Source organism: Doryrhamphus excisus, linkage group LG7 (genome assembly GCF_037039965.1).
Source record: "Doryrhamphus excisus strain RoL-2023G ecotype Guam linkage group LG7, RoL_Dexc_Guam_v1.1, whole genome shotgun sequence".
Classification (NCBI taxonomy): domain Eukaryota; kingdom Metazoa; phylum Chordata; class Actinopteri; order Syngnathiformes; family Syngnathidae; genus Doryrhamphus; species Doryrhamphus excisus.
The window spans coordinates 17,718,691-17,745,725 of record NC_136363.1 but is presented as its reverse complement, the minus strand read 5'-3'; the positions used below and the strand labels follow the sequence as shown (position 1 = coordinate 17,745,725).

Genomic DNA, 27,035 nt, shown 5'->3' with positions numbered 1-27,035 from the left:
GATAATATTAGACAAATAATTCAAGGAAAATTATAAGCATAAAATAGTGTATGTGTGTTAAATATATGTTCTGGACCCCCGGACAATTTCGTTAACTCAATGTGGCCCATGAGTCAAATTTTTGTCCCTGTGCCAGCATGCTAATAATAGCATGTTAGCATTGCTATCATGCTGACATGAGCATCATAGCATTTTGGGGGATTTTCATGAATATGAATGTTCATGTTAGCATGCTAACACCTAACACGATAGAGCAATGTTCCAGGAAGGCAAAATGTCCTGAACAAAATTCTTAAAAAAATAAATCACCCCTAAATTGTCATCAATTCTTCCGTGGCCCATTTCCGACAATTCCTGCAAATTTCATTCAAATCCCTTCAGAACTTTTGAAGTTATTTTGAACACAGTCAAGCAAACAAACAGATAAATGTGTGCAAAAAACAACAGCATATGAAAAAAAACATGGTTATTTTGTTTCTTCATGCTTCTGATTTTTACCTGCATTTTTTTTTGTTTCAAACCAAAAAAAAACATGCAACAGATTTTTATTTTCCTATGAATGCAGTTATTGTGTATGAATGTTGCTTTTCAGATTTTCTGATGAGCTTCCTTCCGGATTTATTGATATTTTATGATGCCTTATGATTCTTTATTTGCAGCTGCACCTGTGTTCCACTGAGATGATGATGCTCCTTATGGATTCCCCAATTTGAAGAGAGTACAAAGATGATTAACAAAAGACGTGCAAGCTTCAAACTAAGCCTGCCTAGTCCTGGCCTGAGGACATCTGGTGAGAACATCAAGCTTTTATTTTCACTCTTGAACATCCAATATTTGCAACCCCAAAAAAATGAAAAAATGCAGTGATAAATAATGGATGAGCGTACAAATTACTACATCTCTCCACTTTATTTGTAAGCTGCAAAATAGCTATGGGGTGAGTGAAATGTCAGTTTAAGGGTTGAATATTAACACTCGGTCGGCAAGCGGACGCAAGCGGCAGCGGCTAATCTTTGCCCTCGAGGCACAACGGCTGCCGCGCACCTGCTAAAAATCCACATCCATATCCGTTGTAAAATGATTAGTTAATATTTCATATGGGGAGAATAGAGGAGGAGGGTAGTTATTGGACATCGGTTGGAGTCCACCATCAACTGACGTCATGTGATGTCAAAGAACATCAACACAAATCCAGATGCTTTTCATGCCGAGGCGCCACCCGCATTAATGTAGACAACAACCGTTATCAGCCAGAAGTTAATCAATTCCCATCAGCTCCGCCGCCGCTGCTGGCATTTGACGCTGCGCCGCTATTACGTTTTCAGTTTGGAGGAGGATTTGAGGAATCGATGTAGCGCCGACAGGAGTTTATGACGCCTCTGTGCGTGAAACTAAACACTGTGAAACGGCAGCGTCTGATTTATTTTGGCCAGTTGGCGCCGAGTCAAACAAAAAGGTGTCGATTTTTGATGTTTGATATAAATATTGCAGGAGGTAAAACACACATAGCGGATTGTAGGAGGTTCTCCTGGCTGGAAATGTTAAGGCTTTTCTCAAACTTGGATACATTTTTAACAATTGGGTGTTTATTTTGTGCTTTTTCTTGCTCTTAGTAATTCTTTGAATGCTCATATATTTATTCCCAATTTTTCGGTTGCTAACTACTCCTCCATTTCTGAAACAATTCAAACAAATCCAACATTAAAATATTCAGCTCACTCAGGACTCAGTGTGCTACCTATTTAGCTTTTTCAAAATATTCCCATATTGTATGTAATTTCATATTTTCACAACATATTTTTCCCATTAGGGCTGCACGGTGGATGAGTGGTTAGCGTGCAAGACTCACAGCTAGGAGACCCGAGTTCAATACCTGCCTCCGCCTGTGTGGAGTTTACATGTTCTCCCCGTGCATGCGTAGACAGACAAACTCCTATTTAGTGTGGAAGTGGTAAGTTTATGGCTTCTTTGTCCTTCTTCCCACTCCGTTTGAAATGCTTTCTTAAGTTTAGAATACAGTAAATACATCAGAGGCAAACCCCCGTGCATGCGTAGACAGACAAACTCCTATTTAGTGTGGCAGTGGTAAGTTTATGGCTTCTTTGTCCTTCTTCCCACTCCGTTTGAAATGCTTTCTTAAGTTTATAATACAGTAAATACATCAGAGGCAAACTTCTTAGCATGCTAACTTGCTAATATTTAAAACCCTGGCTGTTGTTTAGAAGTGTAAAAGTGACATGTCCGACATGGTGGCGTGAAAACTCCTATTTAGTGTGGAAGTGGTGAGTTTATGGCTTCTTTGTCCTACTTCCCACTCCGTTTGAAATGCTTTCTTATGTTTAGGATACAGTAAATACATCAGATGCGAACTAGTTAGCATGCTAACTTGCTCATATTTAAAACCATGGCCGTTGTTTAGAAGTGTAAAAGTGACTATAGGTATGTCACTTTCATGTCTGTATCTAATAATGGTGATTTGTGTTTACAAAGTCATAAACAGGTTTTCTATGCTGCTAGCATTGAATCTGAAATTGGGCTGCACGGTGACCGAGTGGTTAGCACACAGGCCAATACCATCCCTACAGTGAAGCATGGTGGTGGCAGCATCATGCTGTGGGGATGTTTTTCAGCAGCAGGAACTGGCAGACTAGTCAGGATAGAAGGAAAATGAATGCAGCAATATATAGAGATATCCTGGATGAAAACCTGCTCCAGAGTGCTCTTGACCTCAGTAGACTGGTCATGTACCTTGACCATATAGACCAGGGGTGGGCAAGCTACGGCCCGGGGGCCACATGCGGCCCACCAAGTGTTTGAATCCGGCCCGCCAGTTGCTTTCTAAGTTTTAACATACAAACTGGCAACATGACCTGCAAGTCGGATGTCTTATTTAGTAAAAAAAAAAACAACAAAACTGTAAAATTAAATTACATAGTTTGATAGTATAACACTTTTACAGATAAAATAAAAGGAAAATTATAAGCATAAAATATTGTGTCTGTGTTAAATATATATTCTGGCCCCCCAAACAATTTTATTAACTTAATGTGGCCCACGAGTCAAAATATTTGCCCACCTCTGATATAGACGGTAGACATTAGCACACAGCCAAGATCTCAAAAGATTGGCTTCAGAACCACTGGAGTGGCCCAGCCAGAGTCCAGACTTGAATCCGATCGAACATCTCTGGAGAGATCTGAAAATGGCTGTGCACAGATGTCTCCCATCCAACCTGATGGAGCTTGAGACTGCAAAGAAGAATGGGCAAAACTGCCTAAAGATAGGTGTGCTAAACTTGTGGGATCATATTCAAAAAGACTTGAGGCTGTAATTGCTGCCAAAGGTGGATCAACAAAGTATTAAGCAAAGGCTGTGAATACTTATGTAAATGTGATTTTTTTGTTTTCTATTTTTAATAAATTCAAAACATGTCAAAAAAACCTTTTTTCACATTGTCATAATGGAGTATTTTGTGTAGAATTTTGAGGTAAGAGATTAATTTAATACAGTTTGGAATGAGTCTGTAACATGACAAAATGTAGAAAAAGTGAAGCGCTGTGAATACTTTCCGGATGCACTGTATGTGCCCTGTGATTGGCTGGCCACCAGTCCAGGGTGAACCCTGCCTCTCGCCCGAAGACAACTGGGATCGGCTCCAGCACTTTCCGCGACCCTTGTGAGGATAAACGGTAAATGAATGAATGAATGAAAAAGTGTTAATTGGCACCCTTTAGTTGGTATTCAGAAGCTTGTAAGCCCCGCCTCCTCCCTTATGTACCCCCATTGTGGCCCCCTTCAATTCTATACATTTCAACTCGACTATATTTCTTGTCTTTGTTGTTTTGATGTTATTTTCAGTAAGAGTTGTTTTGCTGTGTACACTGTGTAATTTTAGCCATTGGAAATGTGCTGAAACACTGAACACCCACTGTTTCATTGACTTTTTATTCCTTTAGGTGGCAATTATGGTGCCTTTCTCTGAAATGTCTCTTTAAATCCCTCCCCCCCAAAAGAAAGTATCCCCCAAGCTGTTTGCTTTGGATGGAACAAGCGATGAAAATCCACTACATTGTAAGACGATAGTGGATGGTGGGAAGAATTTGAATGATTATTTTTTTTCCGAAGTTGGGTTTTTCTTGGGAGGTCAAACGTGCATCCTTGGAATAATTCAAGAGACGTGAGGTGCTCGCTCCTAACTTTCCTATTAAGAGCAGACAGGAGGCTTTTGTGTTTCTTTTTAACCTAGCAAGGCAGCGTGGACGGAAAGCTCAGAAAGCTATTACAACCTCCGGTAGCTTGTGAGGACACCTTGACATTTGGTCGGCAATTAGAGGCCCAACATCGAAACCAACCCTAGTCCATGGTTGTGTATGGGAGAACTGCTGGTGGGGTTGGGTATTGTTCCAACTTTTGATATGCATCCCAGGGAAAGACGTACATTTACACAGATACACGGCATTGTGTAATGAAGGTTAAACATCACAGCATATTGTAGCATACCAATAGTGAGTACTTTGGTCTTTAAACCATGCCATGGCATTGACGCTACATTCACCTCTTCTCTATTAGGGGTCTCAAAAGGCCCCAACATTGACCCAAAACGACACTTTTCAGAAGGTGCTGGAGCCTATCCCAACTGTCTTTGAACCAGAGGCGGGGTACACCCTGGACTGGTCGCCAGCCAATCACAGGGCATATGTAGACAAGAGAGGGGCTAACGTCATTGCAGCACCCCAATGAATGAGTTGCTAAGATGCATTAGAGTATGGGAAAACTTTTAAGGAGTTTTTTAAAATATTAATATTGGTACATGTTTGTATATTGTGAAGTTGCTGTATGATGACTTTAGTGACTGTTATATTGTTATATACAATATTTTTATACACTATACTGTTATATACAATCAAAGGACACGTATAGACAAACAACCATTCACACTCACATTCATACCTATGGACAATTTGGAGTCGCCAATTAACCTAGCATGTTTTTGGAATGTGGGAGGAAACATTCCTTAACATTCATTAAACTTTCAGACCGTTTTAGTGTAGTAAATACATCTGCATTTTATACTTTTGATGATGTGTGTCTTTATTTGAGGAGCCCAGAGAGGGGCTAACGTCATTGCAGCACCCCAATGAATGCGTTGCTTAGATGCAGTACAGTATGGGAAAACTTTTAAGGAGTTTTTTTAATATTCATATTGGTACATGTTTCTATATTTGAGTGTGAAGTTGCTGTATGATGACTTTAGTAACTGTTATATTGTTATATACAATATTTTTGTACACTATACTATATATATATATATATATATATATATACTATCACAGGGCACATATAAACAAACAACCATTCACACTCACATTCATACCTATGGACCATTTGGAGTCGCTAATTAACCTAGCATGTTTTTGGAATGTGGGAGGAAACCGGAGTACCCGGAGAAAACCCATTCAAACACAGAGATGACAGAGGGTGGAATTGAACTCGGGTCTCTGAGCTGTGAGGTCTGCGCGCTAACCACTCGTCCGCCGTGCATCCCCGGTTTTGTCCAGTTCTCCAGTTCTGGTTTTGGATTGCTGCCTTGGCTTTAGGGGTCCAAAAAGGCCCCAAAACGGACTGAAGGATTTTTAGTAGCAGACTCAAAAAAGAGACGATTCCTCAACAAGGTGTCTCGGTAACAATCTCCGGTCTGCCTCCCCTGAGCTGGATACCTGCCAAAACTGTACTTAGCCTCTTGCCCACAGCATGCTGGGATGCGCTCCAACAACCCCCCCGCCCCTCCTGCACAGACAAGAAGACAAGTAAGGTCACACTCATTTACGCATCTGTAATGTTCACCTCTCAGCGGCCAGAGCCTTGAGCATACAGCAGTTAAAGGATATTAAGTAACGCCCCTCGCGTTCATACAGTAAGAGACATTTAAAGAGGCACATTATTGTCTCATCACAGCCCATCATATCACCATGACGACTGACATCTAGCCAGGACCAATACAGACGGTCCAACAGTGCAAACTACTAATTACAATCAGAAACATATGCTTATAAGTCATATCAAAGTATATTCATTATGTGGAAGTTGTTATAATTAATAGAAACGGTGCGCTGTTCAACTTATTCATTCATTAATTTTCTACCGCTTATCCTCACAAGGGTTGCGGCGGGTGCTGGAGCCTATCCCAGCTGTCTTCGGGCGAGGGGCGGGGTACACCCTGGACTGGTCGTCAGCCAATCACAGGGCACATATAGACAAATAACCATTCACACTCACAAACATCTGGAAAAAAATATTTGATATTAATAAAAATAAATAAATAAAATTAAAGTAATATTAGATATTAAAAATAAATATTAAATCAATTTTCATTATTAAAATTTAATAAAATGAAAAGCCCAGATTAATATCACTAGATAACTAAATAATTTACAGCATTTTTGGACATCCTTTTGCATCACTTTTGTATGAAAGTATTTGACTTGTAGATACTGCATAGTGTGCTGCACGGTGGACCAGTGGTTAGCGTGCAGTCCCCACCGCTAGCAGACCTGAGTTCAAACCCACCCTTGGCCATCTCTGTGTGGAGTTTGCTGTACTGGTGGCCAGCCAATCACAGGGCACATATAGACAAACAACCATTCACACTCACATTCATACCTATGGACAATTTGGATCTTATACTTTTGATGATGTGTGTCTTTATTTGAGGAGCCCAGAGAGGGGCTAACGTCATTGCAGCCCCCCAATGAATGCGTTGCTCAGATGCAATACAGTATGGGAAAACTTTTAAGGAGTTGTTTTTTTTAATATTCATATTGGTATATGTTTGTATATTTGAGTGTGAAGTTGCTGTGTGATGACTTTAGTGACTGTTATATTGTTATATACAATATTTTTATACACTATACTGTTATATACAATCACAGGGCACATATAGACAAACAACCATTCACACTCACATTCATACCTATGGACAATTTGGAGTCGGCAATTAACCTAGCATGTTTTTGGAATGTGGGAGGAAACCGGAGTACCCGTAGAAAACCCACACATGCACGGGGAGAACATGCAAACTCCACACAGAGATGGCCTCGGGTGGAATTGAACCCGTGTCTCCTAGCTGTTCAACTCATCATGCATAAATTCATTTCAATTCGTCTCAATGATCAGAGTGGCAAACTTTCTTGATACTTGTATGTAACCATGACAACCAAGTCCAAAAAATGTTTTCCCCACAGTTAGCGGGAAGGGTCAAAAGTGTCGTCGTGAGGATAATTGCCTATCTACTTTTTGTGTCGTCGCACCACAAGGACCTTGTTGGAGTAAGCACACGGCACACGGCATCCGAACTCACCGCCAGTCGCATCATTATTTCTAGTTTGTGCCAGAGTTACAAAATGTACCTGAAGTGGTCATGCGGGTCACAGATGCTGGTGAGAGCATCAACCCAAAGACCTTTGTCGAGTGTTGGATCGGTAACTATTTTTCCCTACTCTCGTCCACACAAAAAAAAACGTTTGTCCACATAAAAAGGTATTTTGAAGGCTGGCATGCCGAAGCAGCAGCTTGCACTAAGCACAATAACACCACTTGTTTTCATGGGCCCATTTTAGTCCAGGAGGTCTGAGAAAAACCTCCAAAAGCTCATTAAGGGTACCAACAAGATGCAAAAAATGGTCTGAAACTGCACTTTTCAGAGGGGTCAACTTTCAGCTTTTTTAGGTTGCTACTTCTTTAAGTCAGGATGTCCAGGAATACCACCTTTCCGTTTAGTCAGGTGCCAAAATCGTGTTTTTAGGTAGCTACCACAGCTTATTTTGAACCTGGAAGGGTCCCAAAACCTCCAAAACACACACAATAACTGTGAATGCTAAGTATAGCCTATGAGTGTACAGTATTTACCAAAACTAGACAGGATGTCAATAACAGGAATGAGGCTATTTCAGATATGTGAAAATTCATCCATTCATTTTCTATGCCGCTTATCCTCACCAGGGTTACAGAACGGCCGTTCATGCCGTTGTTCTACACATCAAGTTGCGTCCCTCTTCCTGCCTGTTTGTAGATGGGAGATGAGGTAAATAGACACAGAAAATTAGTCAATTCATTTTCATTTATTGTGACACCGCTAACAAGAACCAATGTTGTATTCAGAGCCCATTGAATAGCTGCAAATAAAAATAAAAATCTGAAAAAAAATTCACCTTCAATATAAATAAAATTAAAGTAATATTAGATATTGAAAATAAATATTAAATAAACTTTTATTACTTAAATTAAATAAAAATGAAAAGCCCAGATTAATATCACTAGATAATAATAATTTACAGCATTTTTGGACATCCTTTTGCATCACTTTTGTATGAAAGTATTTGACTTGTAGATACTGCATAGTGCTGGAGCCTTCTTCAGACGAGAGGCGGGGGTACACCCTGGACTGGTGGCGAGCCAATCACAGGGCACATATAGACAAACAACCATTCACACTCACATTCATACCTATGGGCAATTTGGAGTCGCTAATTAACCTCGCATGTTTTTAGAATGTGGGAGGAATCCGGAGTACCCGGAGAAAACCCACGCATGCACGGGGAGAACATGCAAACTCCACACAGAGATGGCCGAGGGTGGGATTGAACTCGGGTCTTCTCGCTGTGAGGTCTGCACGCTAATCACTCAACAGCTGTGCAGCCCATTTTATTTATTTATACCTTTTCTACCTTTTTTCCATTCTTCAGTAATCAGTAGTAGAACATCTGGAAGTTTTGGGAAAATATCAGTTCCCGACTAAAATAGAAACATTAATTCATTCATTTTCTGTACCGCTTATCCTCACAAGGGTCACAGGGGTGCTGGAGCCTATCCCAGCTGTCTTTGGGCGAGAGGCGGGGTACACCCTGGACTGGTCGCCAGCCAACAATTATTGGCTTAATTAATATAATTGTAATTAATTATTATATAATTATAATAATATAATAATTAATTATAATAATATAATAATTATTGTCATAATTATAGTTATTTTTTAAATTTTATTATTGATTTATTTTATTGACAGTATTTTTATTTTACTGAGCTCTGGTTGTAGTATCAGTAAGGCCAGCATGGATAGTACTAATAGCAACATTTTAAAGCACATGCAGAGGTAGATAAAGTTACTGGATGTTGACGACTCATGACATTTCAAATGCTGCCATTTTGAGGGGTTAATAATACTTTTTTTAAAAATACAGCCACAGCAGTTAAAGAAGGCAACATTTTGACCCGTTGCTAATTAGCAACCCCGGTGGTTATTTGTTTTTGTAACCGACGCACCACATGATAACATCTATGAGCTTTAAATCACTCAAGTTGCGTTTCGCCCCACAGAAGCTCGTCTTTAAGCCAGCTGCTTTTCAGTATGCGTGCTGCACCTTGCTACTATTAAGAGCTTTGTAGGCTTGGGGGGATGAGGAGGGAAGGGGGTGACAATGATTCCCAGATTAAATCTTTTCAACTGCTCTTTATTTGCCAGCATGAGGGGGAACACATGAAATAGCAGACATCGGGATATGGCGTCTGTTATAATCTGTGGAGGTTGTTCATGCTTGGGTGAGGTAATTAGCAGCATGTCAACATGTTAAACACGGGAATGAACCAATAGAAGCAGAGTCATGACTGCACATGCATTTCATTTAAACAGCTGCTTGTTATTTGTTTATTATAGTATTACACAATGTGTTAGAATCCACTGCCTTATCTCCCACCCTCACATTATTGAGCGCTCACATCTTTTTTTTTCTTTTTTTTTAACAAGTAAAGCTGTAAATAATGTGACATCCATAAATCGACACCTTGCAGGCAGCATCTGGACCGGCCCGAGTCCAAGCAAGTCAAGGTCAAGGTCTGCACTCTCACAAGCTGCGCAGTCCAAGGTGATACACACACACACACACACACACACAGTCGACTTCACACTTCCATTCACGCAGCGCCGGTCGTCATGCAACACCGGATAGTTTGTTGCTATGATGTTAACACAACCAGAAGTGCACTCGATTAACTTCCTAGGTCGTTAGCTTGGCACTTTATACAATAACTTTAACAATTGTCGGTTAAAGTTAGCATCATAGGTGCCTTTTAATACATCTTGCTGCCAGATTGTGTTTTTGGGAACGATCACGTCTTCAATGAAGGTCAAAGTAACCTTCATTCTTCAGTCATTCATTTTCTACTGCTTTTCCTCACGAGGGTCGCGGGGGTGCTGGAGCCTATCCCAGCTGTATTCGGGTAAGAGGCGGGGTACAACCTGGACTGGTCGCCAGCCAATCACAGGGCACATATAGACAAACAACCATTCACACTCACATTCATACCTATGGACAATTTGGAGTCGCCAATTAACCTAGCATGTTTTTGGAATGTGGGAGGAAACCGGAGTACCCGGAGAAAACCCACGCATGCACAAGGAGAACATGCAAACTCCACACAGAGATGGCGAGGGTGGAATTGAACTTGGGTCTCCTAGCTGTGAGGCCTGCGTGCTAACCACTCGTCCCCCTTCTTTCATCACAAACAAAAAGTTTGTTTCTACCTTTTTTCCGTTCTTTAGTAATCAGTAGTAGAACATCTGGAAGTTTTGGGAAAATATCAGTTCCCGACTAAAAAAGAAACATTCATTCATTCAGTCATTTTCTACCGCTTTTCCTCACGAGGGTCGCGGGGGGCGCTGGAGCCTATCCCAGCTGTCTTCGGGCGAGAGGCGGATTACACCCTGGACTGGTCGCCAGCCAATCACTGGGCACATATAGACAAACAACCATTCACACTCACATTCATATTTGGAGTCGCCAATTAACCTAGCATGTTTTTGGAATGTGGGAGGAAAACCCACGCGTGCACGGAGAGAACATGTAAACTCCACACAGAGATGGCCGAGGGTGGGATTGAACTCGGGTTTCCTAGCTGTGAGCCGTGTAGCCCCCTTTTCTGTCTAATTTTAAAGATATAAACAAATGTTTTGTATTCAAATTTTGGGCTTTCTGGAACAGATTAACTGGATTAAAGTTATTTCTTATTCAGTCAGCATCTGCTTTGGTTAAAATCTGAGCTTTGGGAATGAATAAAAGACGCTAACCAAGGTTCCACTGTATTTTTATCTTTATTTCAAGACTAAAAGACAAAAAGTCGCCCACTGCTTCCTGGAAGATGGCGTTGTAAAACAGCAGGCTGCCAACTATCTGTCAGTCAGCTACAGACGTGGGAGATGTAAGTTTGATCTTTTTTTTTTCCTCGCTAACCTATAGCATAATGTCGATGTTGTTGCTAACGTTTGTGGCCCCTTGCCCCCCCCCTTAATGTTATCTTGTTGTATATGATATATGACATCTATTATGTACTGTTGCACATCCCTTCATCCTAAAAATCTTGGGTCAGTCTTTCACGCCGCAGCTAAGCAATATCACACACACATTGCATCAAAACAACGAGCTGGAACCCCAAAAGCCCCGCAGGCTCAATTAGATCTGGAGGAGCGCCTCAGGTTGGCTACACTGTAGCGTTGGAGTGTTGATCGATGGCGGGGATGCTTATCAGCCGCACTGTATTACAAGCACCTAATTGCAATTGATTCCCGCTTTGCTGTACCATTAATCGTAAATCCTGTCGCCAACAAAGTGCACATGTTCCACTTTAGAACTTACTTCCAGGGCGATGACGTCATCACTTTTAACGACCCGATCCATCCTGTACTTCATGAAAGAGGAAAGTGTATTGTGAATCCTTGTGTTTGTTTGTCTTAATCAGCTTGATTTAAACTACAGTTGCCAATCAGTATCTGACATTTTCAAGCATAAATTAGCTGTATGAACTACACGATATGTAGTATTTTACACCGGTTACTGAAATGTTAGGTGAGACACACTAGCACCAGATCGCCAGAACGCAGGCTCGAAACACAATCACCCGCCAAGCTAAAACACAACTCTGAACGACCAATGTTACTTCCTGTCCAACCCCCACTCAGCTCCCCAGCACCCAAACACATTTACAACAACACACACCAACACAACACAATATTTATGTCTTAATTTTTCACTTATTATGTCTACTATATTGGGTAATAGAGTGTAAAAGTCACTATAGGGGTTTTATTTCATGTCTAGAGGGCTTTAGTAATGTAAAAAAATATTAAATTAAAATATTAAATATTATTAATTATTAAATTATTAAAAATGATTATATTATTAAATTAAAAATAAAATTAAATAAAATTTCGAAAGGTTGCAAACAGGTTTTCTATGCTACAAAAAACAAAAAAATCCATTTATAATTAGAATTTGGACGTTTTGAACTAATTAAACGTGATAAAAAGTGTATTTTCAGTCGCATCAGTCCAAAAATATTTCATGAAGATGAAAAAAAAAACCATAAGTCGCACTAGACTTAATTTAGAAATTTATTTCATAAAATTCAAGACCAAGAACAGACATTTCATCTGGAAAGATAGATTATTCAACTCCACAACAGCACACAGAACAATAGGATTTAGATTAGAATTATTGTACTCCGGTTTCCTCCCACATTCCAAAAACATGCTAAGTTAATTAGCGACTCCAAATTGTCCATAGGTATGAATGTGAGTGTGAATGGTTGTTTGTCTATATGTGCCCTGTGATTGTATATAACAGTATATGTAGTGTATAAAAATATTGTATATAACAATATAACAGTCACTAAAGTCATCATACAGCAACTTCACACTCTAATATACAAACATGTACAAACATGTGTAATATGAATATAAAAAAAAAACAACTCAAGTTTTCCCATACTGTATTGCATCTAAGCAACGCATTCATTGGGGTGCTGCAATGACGTTAGCCCCTCTCTGGGCTCCTCAAATAAAGACACACACCATCAAAAGTATAAGATGCAGATGTATTTACTACACTAAAACGGTCTGAAAGTTTAATGAATGTTAAGGAATGTTTCCTCCCACATTCCAAAAACATGCTAGGTTAATTGGCGACTCCAAATTGACCATAGGTATGAATGTGAGTGTGAATGGTCGTTTGTCTATATGTGCCCTGTGATTGGCTGGCGACCAGTCCAGGGTGTACCCCGCCTCACGCCCGAAGACAGCTGGGATAGGCTCCAGCACCCCCGCGACCCTCGTGAGGATAAGCGGTAGAAAATGAATGAATGAATAAATGAATGAATTTTGACAAAAAAACTATATATAATGTTTTGTTATATTTTCCATCTCATTGCATATTTCGGTGCCCTGCTATTTGATAATGAAAATATGTCCACCCTCCCTAAAATGAAGCTAGCCATTGTTAACCAAACTTAAAAAGGATGCATTCGTCTCCAGCTCAACACCAATTAGTGAAAACAAGCACAAGTTGAATCATTTAAACTGTCTGAGTGCTCCCGCTCCCGTGCATTCATTCAACAATTATGCAAATTCTCTTATTTTTGATCTTAAGCTCACTAATTGTGTCTCCAGGTGATGTTTTTTTTGTCCTTTTATGTTACATATTTATCTAACATAAAAGCGTTTTTTTTTTTTTTAAATCCCCCAAAATATCACAACAGTTATTCATTCAAAGCAAATGAATCCCAATGCGGCGAATGGTACGTCCCAACCAGGGTAGCCTTGCATAAAATGTCCCCCCCTAATTCATGCTTGGAATGGCAATATTTCTATGTTGGTGTGGTGAATGAGAATAAAACTGTTGATATTTAAAAAAAAAAAAGATGCACCTTTTAAATCAGGCTTTTAACTAATATTTTTAAACTTTTCTTATGTTTTTATCTTTTTAGTCCTATTTTATGCTCTTAGTCTTCAGCTTTTAACTCCAGTGTTATGTTTTTATCTTTTTAGTCCTATTTTATGCTCTTAGTCTTTCGCTTTTAACTCCAGTGTTATGTTTTTATCTTTTTAGTCCTATTTTATGCTCTTAGTCTTTCGCTTTTAACTCCAGTGTTATGTTTTTATCTTTTTAGTCCTATTTTATGCTCTTAGTCTTCAGCTTTTAACTCCAGTGTTATGTTTTTATCTTTTTAGTCCTGCACTGCAAAAACTGCAGATCTGACCAAGTGTAATAATCTTATATTTACATATTGAACTTGTTTTAAGTATAAATGGATTATCTAGTGCTTTGTAAGGAAGATCATTTGACTAAACTCAAGTAAATGTCACTTGCCTTGTCTTGATAAGCATTTTTGTCTTTGTTAGAGTAATTTTTGACCAGATACAAGGCACGTCTGTAAACATCCACTAAAGTCTTATTTTAAGTACTAGTAACTCAAGAAAAAAACATCTAATTTCAAGCATCAGCTGTGGTTAACATTTCCCCAGCAGGTACATTCAGGCAAAAACAGAGGCTTAAATTGTTTTCATCTCTTTTAATTATTATCACACATACTATTATCTGGTCTCTTTAAGGAAGAGATGTCTATATACAATTTTTTTTGTATATAATTTTAAAATATTGGCCAAAAAAAAAATAATACAATTTTCTTAAGTTGTTCACATATGTTGACCTGCTATACATCATAACGCCTCACCATGGACCTTTCCCGAGTTTACCACTTGTATTTACAAATTCTCTGGCTTTTAATGTCAAAATTTCAGCTGTTAAAGTGTGAATTTCCTACTTCACGAGGACATCCAAATGCATCACGAGCCACACGCCCAAATTAGCAGTTGTGGCTAGCCGACCTTATGGCATCAGTTCACCAGAGAGCCAAGGTGGGGCAGCGACCGAGCAAGGTAAGGTAGAAATTCAATGTAGTTAAACATCAGCTAACCAAGAGAATTGCCAGTCAAATTAGAAAGGCATAGGGGATGTATGGAGGGTGCTCCAAATATAACAAGTTGACAGAATAACTTAATGAACTGTTAGCTGATTTAACTTTGTTAAGATAGCTTGCTAACTGCAAAACCCGTTTTGCTAGCTAGCTGCCTCGCTGATGGGGTGTGTACAACGAATGTAGCTAATTAGTCTCATGTAAATAAACTGTCTGTAGCTTATACCAGGTCAACTGACATTAATATCATGCGTTTTCCTTTGGTGTTCAGTAATTTTATCTGTTAAAACCTAGCTAACATTAAGGACTGCCTCAAGTCGCATGGCGCGAAGGGGATTTGATATGGTAAGGAAGGTTAACATTAGCCACTTGGTTGCGAGTCTCAGCAATGGTGTCTTTATAATTTACATGACATTTACCTTGTAAGAGCCTACCCTCAGCGCATATTTTTAGACACACATAGACTGATGTTAATAATAACTCAGTCTGGGCTCTTTTCAAACAATTGTAGTCTGTTACTGCGCTTACCAAGCAAGACTCATGTAAAATCATTAGCATTGATGTAACTTTAATGTACAAGGGCAACATAGTAATGGTGTTAGAAATATGCTTTTGGTAAATGATCTCTTCTCACATGTTACAGCTGCAAATATTACCAATGAGGTACTACCCTCATCAACACGAGAAGACCTGAGGGACCTTCTACCTGGGCCAGAGAACTTCCTCAGACGAAAGTGCATTTGGGAAACATTACATCCAGAGGTATGGATTTACTGTGAATTAATGAATGAGGTGTATCACAGACAAAATATGAATTGGAAAATTTGGATAAAATGCGTGATTTCACGAGTAGTGCTAGAAATGCACATGAATAGCATTTTTTCTTGACAATTTGCAAATTTCTTAATACTGTGGTGATATCAATCTATCATTAAACACATGGACACCTGTATGAATGTTGATTCATCCACACCTTGATGTTTTGTAAATAAATTACACTTATAAATATGTACACATATTTTATTTTAGATCAGTGTGCATCAACTGAGAACACTGATCCCCTAGAGGACACGCCCACAGACCAGGATAGTGATGACACAGGTAAATTGGTAAAGTTGTCTCTACACGTGTTATGTACTGAAGGTCCAGACTGAGGTACTGAAGGACAGTATTCACGAGCGTGACCTTACTCATTCCTACAAGAAGGCAATAGCTGAATGGGAAGAATTCAACAAAAAGTAGAGTAAGCCAAAAATGCACAGGTTTGTGACCAGTGTGACCAAAAATGGTTGATTCATGTTTGATTTGCCAAAATGTCACGGTACAATTTGTTGTTTGGTTTTAGTCATTTTGATTGAAACTCACTTCTAAATTTGTTATGAAATGCACGTTTAGGGTTTTGGGCTGGGTTTAGACCCCTCTGAAGACAATCTTTACCTTGGTCCTTGTCAATAAAAGCATGTTTTTTTTCTGAGAGCATTGTCATGTTTCCTTATTTTAAGAGCATGTGGTCTTATTTAGCAACCTAAAAACAAGAATTTCATAAATCTTGTTTTAAGTCATTTGATGCTAAAAAAATACCCTAGTTTTGAGTGATAATAAGCTTCTTTTGCATTAACCAAGCTTAACTAGATTGCTGGAAATTAGTCTTTGTGATCTCATTTCAAGATTTTATGTGCTATACTGACAGTCGGACAGACTGACTTGTTTTAAGACATTCACTTACTGCACTGGCAGCCAAATTTGCTTGTTTTAAGCACAAGCATGCTTATATCTACAATATTTAGCCTTAAAATTGACGGGGCATTTTTGCAGTGTATTTTATGCTCTTAGTCTTCAGCTTTTAACTCCAGTGTTTCCTCAGGGGGGTCCTCCACACTGGGGGCTCTGTCGGGTCTGCTGAGGGGGTGCTATCCCTGGGTCCCTTCGACCCGGCCGGCTGGGGGTTCCTCCCTTTAATGTGGGGGTCCGCCCGTCTGTCGGAGTCGGGGGGCCCGGGTGCTGGTCCTCCGATGGCACGGCCTGCAGCTCCTCCCAGTGTGGACGGCCCCAAAGGTGGCGTTTCCTTGTTCCTCAGTGCCATGCCATGTCTCCCTATTGTGTGTGTGTGTGTGTGTGTGTGTGTGTGTGTGTGTGTGTGTGTGGGTCTAGTATGGAGGGTGGGAAGGAGGGGCTTTCTTTTGTTCCTTTGTTTTTTCCTTTTAATTGTGGAAATTGTTTTAATTCTGTAAAGCACTTTGTGTTGCATGTCTTTGCAGGAAAAGTGCTATACAAATAAAGTTGATTTGATTTGAAAACTGGACAACACGGATTTCTAGAGCTGACTGTGTTAGCAATGTGGCACGGCTAAGTGACTAGCATGAGTTGTGGCCGACAGCAGCTCCTGTGTTAATGTTCTCCACTTGCTACCGCTATAAAGCACTCTTTGCCACCTATAGGACTGGAGTGGAACTGAACTGCAAGTCTTGAATTTTTACTAGGATGGAAAAATGGCCTTGGTAATACCCCCACCCTACCCTCACCCCCACCCCCTTCTCCCTAGTGCAAGTCGACACTTTAAGCGCTCCCCTCCTGCAAACAAACACTATTAAAGCAGCGCTAGGAAAGGTCATTACCGCTGACATCTTTATCTCAGGTCTCCTTTATTTAATAAGCAATCCCCCCTCAAGGCCTCCTGGAGGACTAGTCCCCCCCCCCGCCAACCGCCTCCTCCAACTCCCTGTGCTGCAGAGCAAATGCTGTTGTGGGTTGTGTACACCAGGCGAGTTGTCACTATTGTGTCCGTGCTTCTCATTATGGCAACTCTGTGCTGCAGTGATTAGTGTTTTATTGTGGGCTAGCATGTTTGGAATTATTTTGCGGGCAGCACGGCCTGACATGACAAAGTAATGCATCATGCACAATGTAATTAATCATAAAAGGGGGGGGGCAGTCATCATGTAATTAAACTATTTATTACAACAAAGGGAAGTGATACACTTGTAGTACTGACGACAATTGACCAAAAACAAGTCCACAATAGAAATGTAAATAAGTGTTGTACTTTTATATGTATTGTAACATGTTATGTAATGTCATGCAATGCGGAATGAGATCGGGAGTTTGGTGAACTTTTCTCACCGGTAACTGGTATGTTCTTGATGCTAACCAATACCTGTTAATAATAACTGTTAATGATGATAATTCACGGCTGCACGGCGGTCCAGTGGTTAGCGCGCAGAGCACACAGCTAGGAGACCGGGGTTCAATCCCACCCTTCGGGCCATCTTTGTGTGGAGTTTGCATGTTCGCCCCGTGCATGCGTGTGTTTTCTCCGGGTACTCCGGTTTCCTCCCACATTCCAAAAACATGCTAGGTTAATTGGCGACTCCAAATTGTCCATAGATATGAATGTGAGTGTGAATGGTTGTTTGTCTATATGTGCCGTGTGATTGGCTGGCAACCAGTCCAGGGTGTACCCAGCCTCTCGCCTGAAGACAGCTGGGATAGGCTCCAGCACCCCCCGCGACCCTCGTGAGGAAAAGCGGTAGAAAATGAATGAATGAATGTTTCTTTTTTAGTCGGGAACTGATATTTTCCCAAAACTTCTAGATGTTCCACTACTGATGACTAAAGAACGGAAAAAAGGTAGAAACAAACTTTTTGTTTGTGATGAAAAAACATGCTAGGTTAATTGGCGACTCCAAATTGTCCATAGGTATGAATGTGAGTGTGAATGGTTGTTTGTCTATGATTGGCTGGCGACCAGTCCAGGGGTGTACCCCGCCTCTCGCCTGAAGACAGCTGGGATAGGCTCCAGCATCTGTGACATCGCGAGGACAAGCATTAGAAAATGAATGACTGAATGAAAACCCGACTGAAACTTATTTTTTTTGTGCATTGTTACACATACTTATGCTAGTTCCATCAACAACAACGGCGACGATATCCGCTCTCCTTGGGATGGCTGTATCTTCCAGCACAAGACGTGTTTTCAGGTCCTCGGATAAAAAAAAATGCTAATGGACAACGAGCATCTTGTTGAATCTTTGTAGCGAAATTGAGAGGTACATATCCACTCGTATCAATGCGCCCTAAGAAATACGTTTAGGTAGTGTTTTAAATCATCAAAATACAACAAGATACTGCAACTATTACATGTTATCATCAGTGTAAGTGATAATGCATGATCACAGCATGGATATTAAAACCATGCAATGTTTTTTTAGAGGGCTTCATAGTCAAAATAGGTGTATCCCAATGATAGCATTGTAAGCTAGCTCATATTAACTCGTTTTCAGGTGTTATAATGCACAGAAAGTGGAAAGAAATATGTGTTCATGTTTCACATAAGGATTGCGAATGATGGGCAAAATTCCCCAAAAAGTGCAGTTCAAATTGTGACAAATATTAGACATTTATTTTTTCAAGCACTATCTGCTAGCCATTGGCTAGTTAATTAACCTGAGTTGCCACAATTAACCTGATGAATGTGCTTTCTAATTCTAATTCTAATTCCATTTTTTTTACTGAATTTTCCAAATGTTTTATTGTTAATTTATTTAATGGATTTAATTTACTGTTATTTCAGATTTTTTTTTATTAAATTTTTGTCTGTTGACTCCAAATTAATATCTGAAATACCGTAAATAATTCATAAAACATTTTCTTCTTCACACTCACTTAGCACCTAAATATAATATTCATACGCTGTCCCTTACTGTTTGTTTGTGCATTAACAACAGCGGCAAACACAAGCCATTACCGTCAATGGGATTTAAGCACAGAGCTCATTATATTTAACGCTTCCCTCTTTACCCGCGTTAAACTGCCACGTCTCCTCCAGTGTTAACGTATTACTTTTTACACTATTTAACGTTTATTTAATTGGAATCTGGCAAGCAGGAAATCAAGCTTGTTGGTGGCGAGATGGGACCAAAGCTGATGGAGGCAATGTGTTGTACTTTATTCTACGTGGGCTAAACAAAGTGCTAAACATAATATGTAACTAAAGATGTTGATCACAAGTGCCCGCAAGGCATGCTGGGTAGCCCAGCGGCAACAACAATATTCATTCATTCATTCATTTTCTACCGCTTATGCTCACGAGGGTCGCAGGGGTGCTGGAGCCTATCCCAGCTGTCTTGGGGCAAGAGGCGGGGTACACCCTGGACTGGTCGCCAGCCAATCGCAGGGCACATATAGACAAACAACCATTCACACTCACATTCATACCTATGGACAATTTGGAGTCGCCAATTAACCTAGCATGTTTTTGGAATGTGGGAGGAAACCGGAATCCCCGGAGAAAACCCGAGGGTGAAATCGAACTCGGGTCTTCTAGCTGTGAGGCCTGCGTGAAGATGATTTACAGGTTAGCATCAGCAATGTTGTTGCAAATAGGTGTATCCCAATGACAGCTCAAATTAACTTGTTTTCTTGTGTTATAATGCACAAAAAATGGAAAGAAATATATGTTCATGTTTCCCATAAGGATTGTGAATAATGGGCAAAAAAAAGTGCAATTCCCTTTTGGAAATGGAAAAAAACAAAGAACATTGACCACACCATTGACGTTATTGCATAGCATCTGAACACGCAAGACCGCTTGGCACCTCAGGGGGCACTAGTGAGCCATACCGCTAGCGTGCTTACATCTGCCATCCGTCGTTAAGCTCCGCTGGACCTGTCAGTTAAAATAAACGCCGGGAACCTTTGATGACGGGTCGTCGGTCTCCTCTCACATGAAGTTCACCGCTCTTAATATTGATTAAAGGGTGTGTTTTTTTTTTTTTTTCAGGCCTACTTGACTCTAAATTCTTCCCCCGGTGAATTCATCTATGTTCTCACCTCACAGGGACGCCGAGGTGACACGGTCCAGTCGATCAAGAAGCAATAGTCGCTTGACTGGACCTGTCACAAGCTCTCAGGCGATGGGATTCAAAACAAAAGGACACTTGCCTCAGCCTTTTAATTACATCCCAGAATAATAATCTATATCCTCCAAAAACTCTGTGGGCTTTGTTCTCAGCCGGGCTATCATTCTGGTGAGAGCTTGAGTGCTCGTAATTATACATAATGTTCCTTTGAAGGGGCCCGGCGGCGCAGTCTGCCTGCTGAAATGTGCCTCGTTTTTTAATTTAAAAAAAAAATCCAAAATAGGTTTAAGCGAGACAGACGGGGGACGTGGCGCTACATCACCCGGCAGGGGTTGGTGGTAGGGGGGGGGTTGCTGCGATGTCGCCACGGGGGCCTCGCCGGGCTGATTTATGCCACACGAGCGGCTGCCCTAATGCTAATATACTACAGGTAATTGAAAAGAAAATTGAATTAGGTCAACAGAAGCGGTCACACACGCACGGGGAAAAAAAGGCTTCATGAGAGCATCACTCCACCGCGGCCGCCATTAGCTAGCCATCCTGCTGCCAAGTCAAATATCAAGCCACCATATAATTGTTGCCGTTTTTCATTTGGACTTAAATGCGTCGCTCCAACTAAGATGACATTTACTGTTTTTTTGTCATACGGTAATCCCTCGCCGCTTTGCATTTCAAATCACAGTTCAAAAATATCTTCATCAATAAGTAATTACTATTATTATTCATTCATTCTCTACCACTCACATTCATACCTATGGACAATTTGGAGTCGCCAATTAACCTAGCATGTTTTTGGAATGTGGGAGGAAACATTCATTTAACTTTCAGACTGTTTTAGAGAGGGGCTAACGTCATCGCAGCACTCAAATGAATGCGTTGCTCAGTGCAATACACTATGGGAAAACTTTTAAGGTTTTTTTTAAAATACTCATATTGGTACATGTTTGTATATTTGAGTGTGAAGTTGCTGTATGATGACTTTAGTGACTGTTATATTGTTATATACAATCTTTTTATACACTATACTGTTATATACAATCACAGGGCACATATAGACAAACAACCATTCACATTCACATTCATACCTATGGACAATTTGGAGTCGCTAATTAACCTAGCATGTTTTTGGAATGTGGGAGGAAACATTCCTTAACATTCATGAAACTTTCAGACCGTTTTAGAGTAGTAAATACATCTGCATCTTATACTTTTGATCATGTGTGTCTTTATTTGAGGAGCCCAGAGAGGGGCTAACGTCATTGCAGCACCCCAATGAATGTGTTGCTTAGATGCAATACAGTATGGGAAAACTTTTAAGTATGGGAAAACTTTTTTTTTTATGTTCATATTGGTACATGTTTGGAATGTGGGAGGAAACAGGAGTACCCGGAGAAAACCCACGCATGCACGGGGAGAACATGCAAACTCCACACAGAGATGGCCGAGGGTGGAATTGAACCCTGGTCTAGCTGTGAGGTCTGCACGCTAACCACTTGTCTGCCGTGCCGCCGTTAACAAACTTTAAATGACAAAATTGAAGATATGATATGGTTTACTCCTCATGTTCAAGTGATGTTCCTGAACCATAAGATAGCAAGTTAATGAATGTCAGCTCACATGCTACCCATAGCTGCTAACAAGTCCATCACACGAGAGGCGTAGGGCATGCATTCGCAATTTTCTAATCAAAATCTTTGACATTTTCCGGCGATTAATTGCGACAAGAGCCGTAATTGAATGTCAAAACAAGTGGAATGCACTCTGGACTTGCCAAACGCCGCAGATTATGAATAAATAAAGAAATAAACAGCGGAATAAACAAGGCGCTTCAGGAGCTGCAAGCGGTGTCACGGTGAATCCCAATGAATTCATTCCGCTATCTGCTAATTGCATTGCGTGTCATTAGCGACGCTCTGAGTGAATAATGGCTTGTTTCACTTTCCCTGTCCGCCCGCGGCCATGTTATACTCTTTACATTGGGTCATGTAGTTCATAATTTCATAAACGTAATCAGTATCATAAAAATATACACTTTTCATGTAACTGTCATGGCTTTTGAGTTTAAGCTCTATGTTTTTTTTGTTACTGGAAAAAGTTCAAAAGATCACTCTGGTAATGAATATTATGCTGTAATGTACAGAAATGCATCCTATTGTACAAAAGTATTAAAAAGTATAGTAAAGTATATGCGTTTCAAGAAAAAAAGCAGTGACTAAAGACAATAATGGCATAACAAAGACAAAAAAATAGCATAAAGTTGAAATATATAAGGCTAAAATATGTATTTAGAAAAGCTGAATACATTTCAATATTATTTTTATAATAACAAAAAGCTTGAGATGCAGGCAGCTTTTCTCTATAAATATGAAAAAAAACTCTCAGGGTGTAAATTTACTCCAGATCTGACCGTGTAAAATGAATTTTAATCTTTTTTTAATTCTAAAAAATAACATTTTTAATTATTAGAGCCCTCTGAATGTGAGTGTGAATGGTTGTTTGTCTATATGTGCCCTGTGATTGGCTGGCCACCAGCCCATGGTGTACCCTGCCTCTTGCCCGAAAACAGCTGGGATAGGCTCCAGCACCCCCTCGACCCTCGTGAGGAAAAGTGGTAGAAAATGAATGAATGAAAATTATAAAATGTTGTATTTTTAATTATTAGAGCCCTCTAGACATGAAATAACACCCCTATCGTCACCTTTACACTCGTATTATCACAGAAAATGGATTACAGCTGCAACAGTAGCCTGTGTTTTTATTAATGTGCCTGTTGTGAAATATTTCCGACAACCAAAAGTCTGGTGCTTGTGTGTCTCACCGATCCTTACAATAACATGATTGACACTAGTCACCAGTGTAGAATATTATATGTCAAATTTGCATAAATCTAATAATAATAATGGGCTGCACTGCATTCGAGTGGTTAGCGTGCAGACCTCACAGCTGGGTGACCCGAGTTCGATTCCACCCTTGGGCATGTGGGTTTCCTCCCATATTCAAAAAACATGCTAGGTTAATTGGCGACTCCAAATTGTCCATAGGTATGAATGTGAGTGTGAATGGTTGTTTGTCTATATGTGCCCTGTGATTGTATATAACAGTATAGTGTATACAAATATTGTATTTAACAATATAACAGTCACTAAAGTCATCATACAGCAACTTCACATTTGAATATACAGACATGTACCAATATGAAAATTAAAAAAAAAAAATCAAGTTTTCCCATACTGTATTGCATCTAAGCAACGCATTCATTGGGGTGCTGCAATGACGTTAGCCCCTCTCTGGGCTCCTCAAATAAAGACACACATCATCAAAAGTATAAGATGCAGATGTATTTACTACACTAAAACGGTCTGAAAGTTTAATGAATGTTAAGGAATGTTTCCTCCCACATTCCAAAAACATGCAAGGTTAATTAGTGACTCCAAATTGTCCATAGGTATGAATGTGAGTGTGAATGGTTGTTTGTCTATATGTGCCCTGTGATTGTATATAACAGTATAGTGTATAAAATATTGTATATAACAATATAACAGTCACTAAAGTCATCATACAGCAACTTCACACTCAAATATACAAACATGTACCAATATGAATATAAAAAAACAACTCAAATTTTCCCATACTGTATTGCATCTGAGCAGCGCATTCATTGGGGTGCTGCAATGACGTTAGCCCCTCTCTGGGCTCCTCAAATAAAGACACACATCATCAAAAGTATAAGATGCAGATGTATTTACTACACTATAACGGTCTGAAAGTTTAATGAATGTTAAGGAATGTTTCCTCCCACATTCCAAAAACATGCTAGGTTAATTAGCGACTCCAAATTGTCCATAGGTATGAATGTGAGTGTGAATGGTTGTTTGTCTATATGTGCCCTGTGATTGGCTGGCGATGAATGAATGAAAAGTTTGTTAACTTCAGTATAAGAAACAAAATATGAAGTCATATACAGATAGTGGAGTAAAAGGTTTAGCAGACAAAGGAAGTTGGGTTCCCCGCTCCCATAAAAGGCCAACCAAAGCTATTTTGTGTTCATTGCGTGTTCTCCTCGACTGCCTGTTCTCCCATCCACAAGCACTTTGCAAAGTAAAACGTGCTATTGCACACCTGCTGCTCGCACGCAAACAATTGAGAGAATATTTGACAGAGCTGAAAAGCCCAGATGAGAACATGGAAGTTTACGCTGCGGCATGTTGGATTATTAGCGAGGGCCGCTCAGCTGCCGGCGGTGGCGGCGGCGTATAAAAATGAAGGGAAATGAAAGTGTAATATGGATCGCTTTGTTCCATTCACACCATTTCTGTGTCACACGTTTAATATGAGATGTTCTCTCGGCAGCTGGGTCGCACTCTTTTTCTTTTTTTTTTTTTTCCTCCTGTGAGTGAGGGGTTCCCAAAATGCGGGTTGGGATCCAAACTCCTGCAGGCCATTTTATTCATAAACATAATTCATTGTGTTCTTGCAAGTACATCATCATAGGTTTATGTGCAAGTTGATTAACAAGTTTAAATTGTTTAATGTTTTACTTTTTTATAATATATATATTTTTTATAGTGTTCTTACATTTATTTAATTCATTTTTCATGTAATTAAAGTTTTATTTATTGTTTATTTAATTATTTATTTAATCATAATTAAATAATAATAGCATTATTTTATATTAATTACATTATATATATTATTTAATTCCCCGCCTCTCACCCGAAGACAGCTGGGATAGGCTCCAGCACCCCCCGCGACCCTTGTGAGGATAAGCGGTAGAAAATGAATGAATGAATATTATTTAATTATATTACATATGTTAATATTTAATGTATTATTTAATAGTATTAAATTAATAATGACATTCAAACAAAGTAACAACTGTTATATAATTATATCTGATAATATTTCACATTATATATTAAATGATTAATGGTCAATTTAATTCATTCAATTCCATGTCAATTATTAAGTATCGCTTTCTATTTAATTTGCATAATATATATAGGCATTTCTTTGCTGATTTTATTATATTTTTATGGAACATGAAAGAAAGAAAATTCATGAAACATAATTACATTTGACAAAAGTTGATTAACAATTTCAAATTTAATATTAAATTATTAATTCATTTTAAAATGTGTATAATATTATAGATTTGTATATAGTGTTTTTATGTTTACTTTATTTATTTTTATGTCATTAACTATTTTTATTTAATGTTTATTTAATTGTATTTAATTAACTATTGAATCATAATAATCATAAATATTAATATATATTATATTAATTATATTATATATTATATTCTAAGTCTATTATACATATTTTTTATATTATATATATAATGACATAAAACAAATTATTATAAAACAATTATATAAATATTTCTGATTATATTTCACATTATATATTAAATGATTAATGGTCCATTTATTTCATTCAATTCCATTTCAATTATTAAGTATTGCTTTCTATTTAATTTGCAGAATATTTATATGCATTTCTTTGCTGGTTTTATTATATTTTTATAGCACATTGAACAGGGAAAATTCATGAAACATAACTGAATTTGACAAAATAATCATCGGCACAATAGAAGTGTACTTTCCCTTTAAGAAAAGGTTTTGGTCAAGAATATAATTAAGAATAATACTGTATATGTGTCCAGAAATGTGTTATATATTATATTAATTATGTTACGTATTATATACTAAGTCTATTATAAATATTTAATATTATTACATTAATAATGACATTAAAACAAATTATTATATAACAATTATTATAAAACAATTATATAATTATTTCTGATTATATTTCACATTATGTATTAAATGATTAATGGTCAATTTAATTCATTCATTTCCATTTCAATTATTCAGTATTACTTTCTTTTTAATTTGCAGAATATTTATAGGCATTTCTTTGCTTCATTTCTTTGGTTTCACTATATTTTTATGGCACATTTTCATGAAACATAATTGAATTTGACAAAATAATGACGTAGAAGTATAGAAGTGTACTGTCCCTTTAAGAAGAAGAAGATTTTGGTCTAGAATAAATAATAATAATACTGTATGTGTTTTTTACTATTATTAAAATATAATATAGAACATACAGGTATATCCTATCAGCAACATTGCTATGGTATCTATAGCCTCCTTTTATCCTTTGTGTTTGGCGTTGAGTGTGATGAGCGTGGACACTTTTAAGTCATGTGAGGTAGCAGAAGAAGTAGAAGAAGAAGAAGAAGAGGCCAAAGTGATACACGGGGGAGGGGCCAGTGTATGGATAAATAAGTCAACTTTACTTACCTGACAGCCAAACATAATCTTCCCTGCTGCTTCCCGGTCCCGGTCCGGGCTGGATGACGCTAACACA

General features: G+C 38.8%; 1 long non-coding RNA gene across 5 annotated transcripts in view; it reads left to right on the top strand.

Annotated features, from left to right (window-relative positions):
• Positions 1-9,918, top strand: part of LOC144899557 (uncharacterized) — a 30,400-nt gene extending 20,482 nt beyond the window's left edge. For 3 of the 5 annotated variants that reach the window (XR_013627769.1, XR_013627770.1, XR_013627772.1), the window contains 2 exons: positions 660-790; positions 9,844-9,918. This is a non-coding gene — a long non-coding RNA (uncharacterized LOC144899557). Of the gene's footprint in view, positions 1-659; positions 791-1,810; positions 1,947-9,843 lie in introns of those variants that run through there. The other 2 variants (XR_013627771.1, XR_013627773.1) reach the window with 1 other exon arrangement.
• Positions 9,919-27,035: the final 17,117 nt, after the last annotated feature.